This window comes from Rhinolophus hipposideros, assembly GCF_964194185.1.
Source record: "Rhinolophus hipposideros genome assembly, chromosome: 3".
Taxonomy (NCBI): domain Eukaryota; kingdom Metazoa; phylum Chordata; class Mammalia; order Chiroptera; family Rhinolophidae; genus Rhinolophus; species Rhinolophus hipposideros.
Window position 1 is genome coordinate 7899319 of NC_138049.1, and position 14390 is coordinate 7913708.

The window sequence follows — 14390 nt, forward strand, 5'->3', positions numbered from 1 at the left end:
GCTATGCTGTGGTGTGGGTTTAATGACAGCACCTTCCTCGCAGGGTTTTTACAAGGACTGAATAAGTCTATAGGCAAAAAGCTTTTAGAAAAAAGCCTGACGTATCCTACTAAGTCCTATATATGCCGTGCTTGGCCTTAGCATTGGCATTTTTCTGGATCCCTTGAACTTGCTGGAATTGTACGCAATTATTCAGTGAAAAAAGAGTGTTGAATTCTCTTAGCAATGTGGACCAGCAGGCCCCCTAACACCCTAAGTAATCATCCAAATGGCTTCACTCCTTCAGAGCCCCAAAGGGTTGCAGGACGACAGCTCTGATAACTTGCCAAAAGTTATTAGCACTGTGGAGACAAATCAAACACGTACATCAAGTTACAGTTCTGCCCTGTCTAAAGCTAAAATATGGCGAAGGGATCCCCAAAGAAGTCCTTACTGAACAGGTGAATCCAGTGTTCCAGCTCCATGAGGTAAGATGGTTTTCTCGGCCATTAAAGGTCATCACTGCCCCAGCCTGAGGCACCCACTGTCAGGGACAGAGTCCCTGTTGGAGGAGCCCAAGTTCTGTGTGTTTGGTTAAATTCCATTTTTGTTCTATGGCCACTTCTCAGATAATGATCCCACGGGGGCAAGGCTGTGTCTTCCAGAACCGTCTGTTCTCCATCTCACCCTGTGTGAAGCCACTAAACGGGCTCCTTTTCGCACCCAGGCCTGACCTTCTTACACAGGAACCGTGGCTTCAAATCAGGGGCTGCATTCAAAGGGCAATGGAGACACAGGCACAAAAGCACAACAGGCCTCCAACACTTTGGGGCGTGAAAAGGGGACAGGGAGAGGTGGGAGCCCCGGTACTAATCCCGTGAGCTGCGGGGCTTGGTCTGGTTTTAGTCCCAGGGGCCATCAGTAGTCACCAGACCTCTGACTACATGGGTTTGAGGTTCTACCTCTCCAAGAATACTCAGCATCTTCTAAAAGAAAAATGAAGGCAGTGGAAAGAGATTTATATATGTAAACCTTATAACGTTTACATAAGCCTATATGAAAAGATGTTCAGCAAAGCATAAAGCTGTGAACTCCTAGACAACTTAATTTAAATACATTTTGACAGCACCATATAACAATGTAGATTTATATTTACTGAAAAAGAAACATGTTCACTATATGATCTTTTTTTTTTAATTGGGGAAGGGGAACAGGACTTTATTGGGGAACAGTGTGGCTTCCAGGACTTTTTTTCTTTTCCCAAGTCAAGTTGTTGTCCTTTCAGTCTTAGTTGTGGAGGGTGCAGCTCAGCTCCAGATTCAGTTGCCGTTGCTAGTTGCAGGGGGCGCAGCCCACCATTCCTTGTGGGAGTCGAACCGGCAACCTTGTGGTTGAAAGGACGCGCTCCAACCAACTGAGCCATCCAGGAGGCAGCTCAGCTCAAGGTGCCGTGTTCAATCTTAGTTGCAGGGGGCGCGGCCCACCATCCCTTGCTGGACTCGAGGAATTGTACCGGTAACCTTGTGGTTGAGAGCCCACTGGCCCATGTGGGAATCAAACCGGCAGCCTCCGGAGTTAGGAGCACGGAGCTCCAACCGCCTGAGCCACCGGGCCGGCGCCCATGATAAATTTTTTAAGAGTAGTGAAGATGTATGTATTGTAAAATGGCTTTTTAAAAAAAATAATAAAAGAATAAATCTCTCTAAATGTTTTTTTGACCGCAGTCATTTATATTTATATTTATACATATATATTTATATTAAATTTATATGTTTTATGTATGTAGTACTTCATTATTTTAGCAGTTTGTTGCCTCTATAAATCTTTGAATTTTTTTGCAGTGAATATGTAACAGTTTCAAAGAAAGAAAAAATTGTTAAAACACACACACATACACACACAGAAAAAAAACCTTCCAAAGAGAGAAAGCCCATCCAAAGGAATCCGTTTCTACTAGAGGAATTTCAAAACAGAACCCCCTATTTTTGGGGGAGTTGCCTTCTCTGACTCCCTCCCCATCGTGTCACACCTCCCTCCCATTGCCCACTCCCACCATCAGGTGACAGCCCCAAGTGGCATCTTGGTGAGACATGCTGCCGCCATGTCCCAGCCTGGAGTCCTAGGGTCACCCCTGTGGTCTGTGTGAGGGAATTGGGACATTAGTCCATCACTTTTGTATTCAGCAGCCACCCTGACGCTTGGACTGCTAAGACGTAACACCCTATAAAAAATAAAGATGAAGGGGAAAGAAGTGATTCACTTGGACGACACTCAATTCCGACATGAGAAAGAGGCCAGGTTTTTCCCAGAAGGCAAGTGAGAATGCCTGGAAAAGCAGCCTCCACTGGGCATACGATGCTAACCACAATCTGCTGCAAGCATTACTAAAGAAAGGAGCTCCGAGGACATGTGCCAGCTTTAATTAATAGCTAACCATTCCACATTGAGATGGTTTTCCTCCTTTAGTGGAATTTCCCATTAAACTCGCTGACAAAATTTTATGGCAAATAAGTTATAAACTGAGCTAGAAAGTCCACACTGCGATGGGATGCTCTAGTAAGGAAGAGCAAATGGAAGGCTGAGGGCCCAGTTTAATATAACACTACGTCTCTGGCATAATCAGTTATGAAAACGCAGCAGCAAACATAAGGACTCTAAGGTCACCTTTGAAGTTCAGAATTCAAGGAAAGTAGGGCATTCTTGGCCCTTGTTTAATTGCTACACCTGAGTAAAGGAACCCCAACTGCCAAGAGGCACCACCTGCAAATTCCCTTCCAGTGAACGTTTCCAGGGCCCTCAATTCAAACAGCTGGAATTATTCTTCAAGAGCCATGCACAGCCTTTGGAAATGAGAGGTCTGCCTCTTGATGGAAACTGTGCATTTCTATCATAGACAGGACAGAGTGTCCTGGGCCTCGTTTATTCCCCATATAAACAGCCTTTTTTGGGAATCGTGTGTTAGATGACACGGGTTACTGCAAATTCATTTCCATCGTGAAAGGTTCCAAGTGTGCAGAGGAGCTTAAGAAGAATAAAAGCCTTCTAACCAAACAACCTTAGCTTCCAAAGTTCTAAATTTTAAATGAAGAAGAAGGCGAGGCTGAAAACATCACTAACATCCGAAGTCCATAAGGAGACACGCAGGCAAGGGAAGCGGAAGTATGAAAATAAATGACAACGCAATAAAAACTTAGTGGCTCAGAAATTAGAGGGTAAGTCCGTCAGCAGCATGTTTGTACAGGGAAATGAAGCACCTGCATGGTTTCCAAAATTCAGCCTTAAGTGGAGAAAGTGACACAGAACTCAAATCCCTAGAGTTTATAACCACTACAGGTAATTTAAGGAGAAGAGGAAAACTTTCGCCTAGTAAAACCCTGACTCTCGGGCAGCCACCTCTTCAGAACTCCTGGGCTTCCAAACTGGGTCCCAAACAGGAGATATTAAGCACACACAGACTGACATGCAGATACCCAGAATATATTTGCAACTCTTCATTTTTTTAATCAGTTAAGTATGGCTTGGCCTTAGCAGAAAATCCAGACTGAGCTGTGCTTAGGGGATTCGCCTCTCTAGGCGCCCGGGGCTCGTGCAGGAACTCCTGGCCTAAGCAGTCAGAGAACTGGAGGACGGGCCTGTGCCACCCAGCCCCCCTCACCCCCCCCCCCCACACACACCACCTTGGTCCTCAAGAAGCTGGGTGCACGCTTTCTTGGCTGAGCCTCAGCATGAAGATTTCGAGCCAAGGCTTCCAGGCCAGACTGGCTACTCTTCAAGGGCACACAACCCAGACCTCCCATCCAAAACATTACAGGTACACAGCGCGGTTCTAGGGCCCTGACACCACCACCACCACCACCACCACCGCCACCACCCCTATAGTGGAAACCCCCAAAATCCTAAACTCAGCTGTCTAATCCCTCTCTGGTTTGCCCCACCCCCCTCTTCCTGTCTTTTGGGAGGGGCATGAGGGGGCAATTTCAGCCTCATAATTGCCCTCCCTCCACTAGAGAGTAACAAGACTGTAGCCCAGATATTATAAAACAGATGCCTGAAGGCAAAATTCTGAGTTCTTTTGGCCCCCCTTTTGTTTGCTTTTATTACTTGCCAACACTTAAAAAAAATCTGTAATTTCACCTAAAAACCGAGCCTCCTATCTTCTATTTGAAAAGCAGGTGCTGTGACAATACCAGGCTCACAGTCCCACGTGCCCCAGCTGTGGAGGGGACTTGGGTTCCCTGCGTTGCCACAGTCTCCGCTGCTCCGTGCCATGGCACTCGGGCCATCACACCCTCCATTGCCTACTGGTGAGAACTGAATTGTGCAATCCCTGTCTAGGCTGCAGGGCATAAAGGTTTGGCTGCCTTTCTGGGAATAGGAAAAGGAACAATTACCTTTCCATTCCTTCAGATTTCCCAAAGAACAAGACAAAACACAATGTTTCAATAGCTTATGCTGTCATTTACCTACACACATGTATGTAACTGCTCTGATGGCAAAGCACAGGGGAAGCTGAGCGCCAGCAACCACAAACTGTCCAGGCACACTTGGCAAACAGCAACCAATCCATCCACATGGTAAGAAGAAATCATTCTGATACTTGTGAAAATGGTAAGTCAGGCTTTATTCAGGACTCAGCGATCCATAGGTCTACACTGCCTTTGGTTTTAGGTAGGGGGAAAGATTGGGCTCGTCTCCAGATACAATAAGGAAAAGTGTGAATATATAGCCACATTGCAGAGTGGGGGGTCAGTGGATGGAAAATAACTAAAAGGGGAATTCTGGCTGAACTGACCTAACAAGATGCTTGCTGAAGGCGGGTCTCCACGGCCAGGTATCAGTTACCTAAGGGCTGGGGGAGATGAGGGATTTGGTCAGGTGTGAGGTATCAAATAGCAAAGCAGGGGGAGATTCTGGCTAAGCTGACTTAAGGTCATACGCAAGGATGGGGCCTACTTGAGAAAGCACCCAGAGGAGCCTGCGGACAGTTTGGTCGTGGAGAGAGAGCCCTGTCACACATCTCCCTCCTCGCAGACAACCCTCTCCCTGAAAGGCCGCAGGGCCTGTCACTGGCTGGCAGTGTCTATAAAACACCTGTCTTTTCTCCCAAGTTCAAGGAGCTGTGACTGAAAAGAAGGAGGAAGATGTAAAAAGCAAGGCCACTCCCAAGACAGTGGGAATAGGGTTTGTATAAGGCGGCACCAGAAGTGACCCAAGGCATTAACGGTCTATCCCAACAGTGGAAAGAAGACACGTAGCCTTAAAGTGGCAGGGGACAGGAGATCGGCACCACCATTGTCCCCTAAGGACACGACCCGCACAGGAATTGTATCATAGCACAACAGTTGAGGGTAAGAGACTGTATCACACATTACAGAAAAATATCAGAATGCATAAAATTAAAAGTTTCTTGGGAAACCTCCCAATATCCATCGCGTTCCCTTAACCAGAATGACACAGTCCTCCAAGGTACTAGGGTGTGGGTCTTCTGATGTATCTGAATTTCAAGGAACAGACTCCCTTTCCTGGGTACCAGACGCACACCTAGCAAGGAGCTCACCTCGGGGACTTTGAACAGGGAGCCACGTGCCTGATCACAACCAGTGGCGTTGTTTCTTCTGCTGAACAGTGTGGAATCTCTACCCACGATCACAAACTTGTTCTGGAACACTCATGGTGCTGGAGGCCCATGACAGACTGGGATGGGGTTCAGGAGGAAGGGTTGGGGTGGGGGTCGATCTTTCAGAGCCCAGGAGGTGGTTAAGGCTTTGGTTGTAATGAATGAAGAAGCAGACAGAGTGAGAAAAAAATCCCAGTACCTGAAGTATTTACTCCATAAAAAACTGTGTGTGGGGCACTTAATAAGTATTGCCTCAAATCGTCTTCTCCCAAATGAGGTGGGTGCTGTATGACCCCATTTCACAGGAAGGGACTGAGGCATAAGCAGGTTTTAGGACTTGTCCCAGGCTTCAGTGGTAGTGACCGGGAGAGCTGGGCGCTGAGCTCACATCCCATGACTCCAGAACCAGGAGTCTGGGAATGCCAACCCATGAGGACAGGACAAAGAGACAAGAAACTAGGAGCCAGAGAGCTCAAAGGAACAGCCCCCAGGTGTGCCCACAGCTGAAGAGCAGAGTTTAAAGAAGGGAGTGAGCTGAGAGCTCTGGCTGGAGAGGCCCTGGAGGGACCACGAGGGGCGTCCCTTGGGTGGAGCATGAGGGCAGATGTCCAACTGTAGGGTCATGAATGGATGATGAGGAAGTATAGACAGGGGGAGAAGACACCTTTCCAAGGAGCTGGGCTATGGAACAAAGGTCAACGTTCACCAACCCCTTCCACATGTAAGTTCATCGTTAGTCCAAAGCAGAAGAGACAAAAGTCACCAAGAGCCCAGTCCAAAGGTCACCTGCCCGCCACAAGCCGCAGGCTTCCTGTGGCCGGGACCATCCCACCCATGTCTGCCCCCGTCTCCCCCATTCTCCCGAGCAGCAACGGCTTGGCTGGAACAAACAACTAGCTGACCACACATCTGAAGTCCCTTTCCTGCCCACAGACGTGCTAGAAACAAATGTGCAAGTGGTCAGCCATGTGTGGCAACCCTATACATGGACGAACAATGGCCTGTGACTGTCACTCAGGTTTGCGGATGTGTCACTAACTGCATAACTTACCTGAGAGGGGAGAGACGGGCTCAGAGTTTTCCTGAGGGGTTGAATGTTGTGGCTGCTCACTCACGGGTTGTGAAAAAATTCATGTTGCGCAGGGGACCCTGCTCGCTGCGCCATTTGTCGTGCGGGGTCTCCGCTCCCTCTTCCCACGTAAGAACGCAGGACATGGTGAGGCCAAAAAGGAACACCCACGGGGCCATAAGTAGGGGAGTCTTAGCACTATAGTCTCACCGGCGGCATCCGCCTCTCTGCAATCCGCTTTTGCTAGCGTAGCCACTACCGTTATATTAGTGGCCAATGGCTTACAGGTTACAGCTGACGGCCAACTAGCCACAGCTGCTGGCCATCTGATCACAGTTGATGGCCATTTACTACCCGAGCCAGCACCTTTCTATTGTGAGGCCGAGAGCCTGGAAACTGTTTTTTGGGGCTTTGTCCCCACAATTCACTAGTCAGGTAGAAATACAGAAGGAAGATTTATTCAAGTAAGAGAAGGGTCGGCTGGGCAGAGTCTACTGGAAACTACTGCAAACTACTGCATCGAGTCATTGTTTGCCTGAAGTTTTATATTTTCTAACCAAGATGTAAATTGCTTCGGCCTGTAGGGAATTTTCTATTGAGTTCAGCTTTGTCCGTTGTGCTGGTGGAAGCAGTTAAACTGGTTTTGGCAACCTTTGCATATGTTATGTAGATTTAAGTTGGAGCCAGGAGAAAGCTAGTCCCATACAGAGGCAAAACCTTTCCCAAGTCACAGGGGCCAGCACTGGCCCGAAATAAATAAAAACCTTGAAACTGGTCTGCGTAGTAAATGTATAGGAAGCCCTATACATTTCAAGCTCTGGTGGAAAGGAAGTGAAGAAAGAAAGGAAAGCTTTCAGAAAGACCCAGCTAAATTACACTTGTTAAATCAAATTATACCATTGATCCAAATCTCAAAATAGAAGATTTAGTGCCACCATTACCATCCCCCTGTCTTAACATTAAAGATGCAAGAAACTCGATAATCACAAATCCTGATAATGATAAATTACTAAAGAAGAGATTTTCTTTCTTCAATCCTCATAGCCCTCTTCTCAAAGAAATCCACGAAGCTGGAAAGATATAGGAAACAAAAGAGGTCAAGAAAAATCTAGGGCAAAAACAAAAACGTGGAAACTCTCACAGCAGATTTCTTGAATGCTAAACTAAGCCCTGATGACTCAAATACTTTGTGAATCCTAAAGTCAATCTTTTCATTAAAAAGAATATGTCTACAGTCTAACATTTTATAAAACACGCGTGAAATAGAATTGAAAATGTAAATTCAAAAACATCACACCTAACTGATGCAATAAAAATGTAGAGAAGTAACTGAAATAGGCTTCCCCTCATTCTTGTTTAAAACATTTGCTGATGTCTGCTTAGAACCGAGCCAGAGAAAGGATTACACAGAAAGGAGGGAGGGTTGCTCTCCGATCTGAGGTCCGTGAGAACTGGGGGTGGGATGGGGGCGGTCCCCCTCTGCCCCCTGCCTGACCTCCACCTCTCAGCAGCCACCGTTTTTCCACCTGCAAAGCACCTTGCCAAGTCCAAGTGCCCTCAGGAAGGCCAGTTATGGTGCGCTGGCTCAAACTCTCCCACCTTTCCCGGGTTCGATGGCTGTAAGTCTTTTTAGATGTTAATTTTATGATTCACCCAAAGGCTTTCAAAAGAAAGAGGCTTTTAAGTAATGAAAGAATCAAATGGGTTTTAAAGTCCGGGCTAGCTGATTCAGATCAGTCTCTCGAAAGGTACAAAAGCATGCTGCAGAACTGGTTTGGCTTGGAACTGAAACCGCGGAGGAGAAAATGTTTGCAAAACTGGGAGGCGTCACTTCCAGAAGGGAACTTAGCAAGGGGCCCACTTCCCAGTGAAGTTTCTTTATCTCGAGATTTCTTCCCTGTCCACGTATTATTATCACAGGTGACTGGCAAGAATCACCAAATGAAAACTTCTACATTTAAATATCTGAGATTCACATCAAAACAATAAGTTTCCTATGATTGAATTTAATAAAGTTTCAACACAGAACTGTTTTAAACCAGTCTTGTCCAAGACTCAGTTTTGGATGACTCTTACACGGAACTGTACTGTGGGATTTTCTTTCCATTTGCAAGATTTAAATGTTTAACAAGTATTTGCTGGTGAAGGGATTAACAAAAGCAGGGATGAGTCACACAATCACTCAACTAAACTGCTGAAATGGAGGGAAAGTGCAGAGAGGGATCTTCTCAGGGGAAAAGATAGAGAGCAGGATGAGTGATCTCGGCAACAACGCCCCCACACACACCTCACACAGCCCCCCCCCACCACCACCAGTTCAGAGCTGAAGTCCAGATACCTCGCCCTCCAGGCCCTGTAAAGGAGAGGGGCCTCAAGTGGCTTTTTTTCTTCCTTCCTTTTTTATTTTAATGAAATATTTCAAACATACACAAAGGCATGAAAAGTAATATGATCGACACTATTTATTCAGTTTAGGAAATAAAACATTACAAAAATAGTTTCCAGTGTAACCTTAATGTTAATTCTCCCTCCCTTCAAGAAGCAACTCCTATCTTGAGTGTCCTCATTTCCACGGACTTCTTTTACTAATGTATATATATTTCTAAACTCTATTTAGGTGTTATTCTGTACATTTTAAAGCTTCGTGTGAATGTTGTTAAAAACAACATTCAACCGAGTAAATTTGAAGATCTAATCGGTTTTATTAAGTAATTCATGAATCAGGGAGCACCCCATCTGGCAAACAGAAGGGTCCTCTGAGGGGTGAACAAAACAGAAGGTTTTTATAGGAAGAAGGGTGGGGCAATGGAGCTGTTAACAAAAGAAAAGAAAGGATTATTTTTAGGCCATCTTTTCTTTAGGGAAAGAAAAGGGCAAGGGTTTTTATTATGCAGGTTGCCTCTTCTCTCGATGGAGTTTGGAGAGGACCTATGTGACAGATTACTTTACTGGTGCTTGACCAGAAAATTCCATACTGGTTGATTAAGATTATATTTCTGGGAGAGGTTGAAACTACAATTAGTCCAGGTATTAAATCTAGGTTTGGTATCATGGGCTTTTAGCTTGAGTGACACAATTTGGGACCGATGGTTTTTGTTTTGTTTTTTAACGTTTAGCCTCCCTTTGGTCATATTCTCAGTTTAACTGAGAGATGTGATAAAAAAAATTAAGGCATTAGTGTCTCTTTCAGCTCCTGTTCTGCAGCTCTGTTGATCCGCGGTGTGGCATGACATTTTTGCTTAATCTGTGACATTTACAGGTCACAGTTACAGGTTTGGTTCCAGGTTCATAATCCTTAAATCGGTCATTCTCTAATTTCCCTCTTTGATATTCCAGTCTTAGGGAGATTGACTGGGCAATTAGGGACTGCAAACATGCATTTAAAGCATTTGAGAGAATACAACGCCAGGGAGATTACTATGATAACTATAATTTCCAATGTTTGGGGTGCACTTTGAAGCCACAGTCCCCAAGAACCAAACCTATCAAAGAAAGACCCCATTGAAGGAGTCATCCTTTTAAGCCAAATGGCTTGCTCAATGAGCTCATGAAACTGAGTTTCAACTTCCCCAGAAGGCATGATCCAGGTACAGCAGGGGTGTTGGCCACAGTAAGGCCCTTCCTTGCTCAGCTAAAGATAATCAAGGGCTATTCTATTATGGGGAACACCTTTAGTCAGAGAGTCTAAGGATCTTTGCTGGGCAGCTGATGCCTTAGCAACTAAATCTGCAATTTAGTCTCCAAGCATTAAGGAAGGACTTTCTGATCCTATTCCCAATTGTATCTATTCCTAACCAGGAAAATATGGCCCTGCCAAAATTAGCAAAGCCTATATCATGGAAAGACTCGTAGGTAGGTCCTTTCTAGAACAGACAGGATACAATGAGCTCACCTAAGAGGCATTGCCCAACTGAGCAGCAGCCAGCTAGGCATCCACAGGCCCAACGAGAATGACAACTACAGACAAGGATAAATCCTGTCAGGGTACAACAGCCCATTCAAGCCAGGGGTCAGTTAGGTTTTCTCCTAGGCTGAAATAAAAACTTGCTCCAACTTCCAGAGGATTCCCCCTTAACAATGGCCTGAGAGACGTGGAGGACGGCGATATCTTTCCAGGCCGATGCCAAAGCAAAGGAAAGGAAGAAGAGAAGAAAGGGTTTTATGGTTAGCTCAGTAGGAAATCTGGATCCAGCGTCTTGGGCAGAAGCAGTCTACACCAATGTCAGCTACTTCTGTTCCTAGTCAATTTGAACTGGAGGTCCCCAGCTGGTGTGAAGAATCAAAAGGTGAGCCTTCTTCAGCTGTAAGATGTGTACCCAAGGTTTGATGACTTCTAGTTTTGTATCAGTGTCAGTGGTCAAGAGTACTTGGTAAGGTCCCTTCCACCGGGGCTCATGGGCTGTGCTTCTCTGATGAAACTTCCAGAATACCCACTCACCAGGCTCTACATTATAACCAACAGAAACCCTTGAATTGGCGCCTGGGAAATCTTCCTTAATGGGTCTGGGAAATCTCCTTTACCTATTAATGGTGGGCTTGAGCATAAGACATTAAAGACTTACAGTAGCTGCTCATACTAGTATGAAACAAGGGACTAACAAAAAAATAAAAACCAACACACATTAGTCTACCAAGGACTATCTCATGATTCCGTGTGGAGTGAAAACACATTTTCTAATGGTTTCTTTGCCACTGTGAGGGTATCAGGCTGATGGTAGGGGAAAGCTTTAACCCATCTGGAAAACACACATACTACAAGAACACACTGAAAACCCGTACTAAGTGGAAGTTGAATGAAGTCCAACTTAAATGTACTATGGTGAACGAAGGAAAGCAAAAACCTAAAAACGGGTTTGCCAGGGAGCCTGAGAGAACCAAGTAGCCATCTCAGGTTTCCCATCGCCCCAACTGTTCGTTCAACTTACAGCTATCGTTTACCCGTCTTAGCTTCTCTGATTTAAGAGCAGACTGCTGCCAAGTTACAAGGCCATACCAAAGGATGGCGACGAGGCGCCATGTTTGCAGCAGCAGAATGGACTTCATCCACATGTACCACAATCTGATACTCAGGTTCAATCCTTTCTGTGTGTGCCTCAACTTTGATGACAGACACCTGATGCCAGGACATCTCAGACTTCCGGGAATTTCACGTAATTTGTGGAACACTTGTAACATATACAACATAAAGAAGGCTCAATGTTATACTTCCTTTTTTTTTTTTTTAACTTTTATTTATTTAAGTGTACTTACCAGGACCCATCAGCTCCAAGTCACATAGTTTCAGTCTAGTTGTGGACGGCACAGCTCACAGTGGCCCATGTGGGGATCGAAGTGGCAACCTTGTTGTTAAGAGCTCGTACTCTAACCAACTGAGCTAACCGGTCACCCCCTATACTTCTTACTTGACAATGCTTCCCATGTAATTTAACATGTCAAACAAGCCTAATTAGTTCAACACCTCCTTTTAATAAGAAGAGAGACAAATTCTTTGAGATTTTTCCAGGGGTCCTTTGGGAATTCTCAAGGTTAGTTTGGAGTCATAAAAGCTTTCTCCTTTTTTTGGATGTGATTTTGGGAAGTTTGTCAAAAAAGTTTTGACATTTACTAAAAAGATGTACATTATCTATTTACCAAAGTGTCGATAAAAATTTCAAAGACAAGTACAGAAGGTTAGTTCTTACTATGAGAAGATTCATTTTTCTTAAGTAAAAGACCTGAGTAAAACAACATAAAACACAGAAAATTATTATTTTTTATTTATTTATTTTTTTAAAGATTTTATTGGGGAAGGGGAACAGGACTTTATTGGGGAACAGTGTGGACTTCCAGGACTTGTTTCCAAGTCAAGTTGTTGTCCTATCAATCTTAGTTGTGGAGGGTGCTGTTCAGCTTCAAGTTGTTGTCCTTTCAGTCTTAGTTGTGGAGGGCGCAGCTCAGCTCCAGTTGCCACTGCTAGTTGCAGGGGGCGCAGCCCACCATCCCTTGTGGGAGTCGAACTGGCAACCTGGTGGTTGAGAGGACACGCTCCTACCAACTGGGCCAACTGGGAGCTCAGTGGCAGCTCAGCTCAAGGTGCTGTGTTCCATCTAAGTTGCTGTCACCCCTTGCAGGGGTTGAGGAATCAAACTAGCAACCTTGTGGTTGAGAGCCCACTGGCCCATGTGGGAATCGAACCGACAGCCTTTGGAGTTAGGATCATGGAGCTCTAACCCCCTGAGCCACCGGGCCGGCCCTATAGAAAATTGTTTTGATAAAACACAGAATCTTTGCTTCGTCAGCAAATTACATGGAAAGAAAATCCTTTTAATATCTCTTATCGGGAGCAGACTGACAGTCCAAGAACAGTGTCCTTTTAGTAAAAGAAGTTTTAGTTTTGCAGAAGCACATGATTGATATTAAAGCCTAATTTTCTAATCTCTTATAACAACAATTCAATTTTAGCCAGCTTGATTAAACAAGGTAAAATTCTCCCTCTTCCCATTCTAAAACAACCAGGACAAAATTACTTCCATTTCCTTAATGAAAATGCATCTTTATTTCTCATACCTTTTCTTATCCAGGAACACATCTTCCTTTCCTTGCGTAGTCATCCCTATATTATTTCTAGTAGCTCAATTACATAAATAAGAATTTTTAGCCTTTAAAAAAATCTTAACAGTTATCACCAGCAATATCTTTTTATGACCAATCTGTAGGGCAGGGCAAACTTCTAATTGCTAAACATCTCTTCTTCTTACTGTCCTGCAGTGACCCTTTGAAGCACCAAGATACCATACTTCATCCTTAGCTCAGAATGCCATACATACCGCATTTATGAAATTTTGTTCTTGTATTCAGTCCATTGTTTCCCAGATGATATAGTATTTTGAGGCTCTTGGGACTATGTGGAGTTTCATCTCCCTAATTTGCATGTGCCCCCCAGGGCATTGTCTACCAAGCCCATGTGGCCATCTACACATTTAAGTCACCAGACTGGCAAACACCCCCCAGCATGGCGCTAGCTTAAACATTCATTTACAACTACAGTTTCCAGCTACCTTTCCATTTGTGACCCCTGGGAATTTCCTTGATCTCTGACCTCAAAGAAGTATTTATAAGGATATGAGTTACATTTACACTAGCATTTCTAGGTATGTGTATCTGGGTTCTTTTCACTTTGTTGTTGTTTGTTCTGGTGGTGAAATTAGCAGAAGTTCCAGTCTAGTTAATAGCATGATGTGTCTTGGGAGCAGGACACGGAATATTCGTTTTTGCTGGAGAAGCTCTAGGAGATCTAGCATGTCTCAAGGGTCAACATCTGGGGCAGCAGCTGCCCAATATCTAGAGTGAAGCTGACTGGGGCAAAAGTAGCAGCTCTCCTGAGGCACCAGTTCCGGGAGTTGTCCTCAGAGTCATTCCTGGAAGCCCAGTGAGGTCCTGCTCCTCCAGCTATTCCAGTGATTTTGTGAGAAGCTGATGCCCTTTGACAAAGCTCTTTTGCACTAAGATAGCATGAGCGGTTTCTGTTATCTACAGTTGAACCTTGCCTGACGCAGACCGAGTCTAAAGATGAAAGAAAAAGTAATAAATACATGTAAAAAAGATTTGACTATATTTGTAATTGAAAAAATGCAAATTAAAACAAGACATTGTTTTAAATATTTAATTTTTTTAAAGATATATTTCACCTATTACATTGGCAAATATTCAAACTACAATGCCCAGTAATGGTAAAGATTTGACAAA